Below are 580 nucleotides of genomic sequence, written 5' to 3'. Positions count from 1 at the left end.
TTCTTAAACTCAACAAATTTAAAAGGTAAATCATGTTCAATAATTGCAGAAGCTAACATATCATGTACCACCATTTGATCAATCTTTCGAGACATCAATTTTCCTTCCTTATCCATAACTATTTGACCAATATCATGATGTCTTATTTTGGTACATCTTCCTCTATAATGACGTAAATGTGATGTACCATAGTCTTTACCATCACTAATCCCACATCTATATATGGTTTTGCAACCATTGCATTTAGCCCTCTCAATCCCGTCATCTCCAACTCCTATCTTGGTGAAAGATTTCCATACATCAGAAGTTAGAGATTTAGACCGTTTGTTACTCTTACCCAATTCAACCGATTGAGATTCTTGAATATCATCTTCAACGTCTTCCATCTCATTATCAATATTAATAGGATTTGAATTATGACCTTCCATATTAATTGTTGTCCAAAATAACTACAAAACATACAAAATAAAGTTAGCATTATGTGAATATTAATAGGCTACAAAACATACAATTTAGATTCATAATTCATATATATTTTGATTCACACAATGGAGAGTGATATTAAATATAATATTGTTTG

The sequence above is a fragment of the Lupinus angustifolius genome, chromosome LG05 (genome assembly GCF_001865875.1).
Source record: "Lupinus angustifolius cultivar Tanjil chromosome LG05, LupAngTanjil_v1.0, whole genome shotgun sequence".
NCBI lineage: Eukaryota > Viridiplantae > Streptophyta > Magnoliopsida > Fabales > Fabaceae > Lupinus > Lupinus angustifolius.
Note: the sequence above shows the minus strand (reverse complement) of the source record.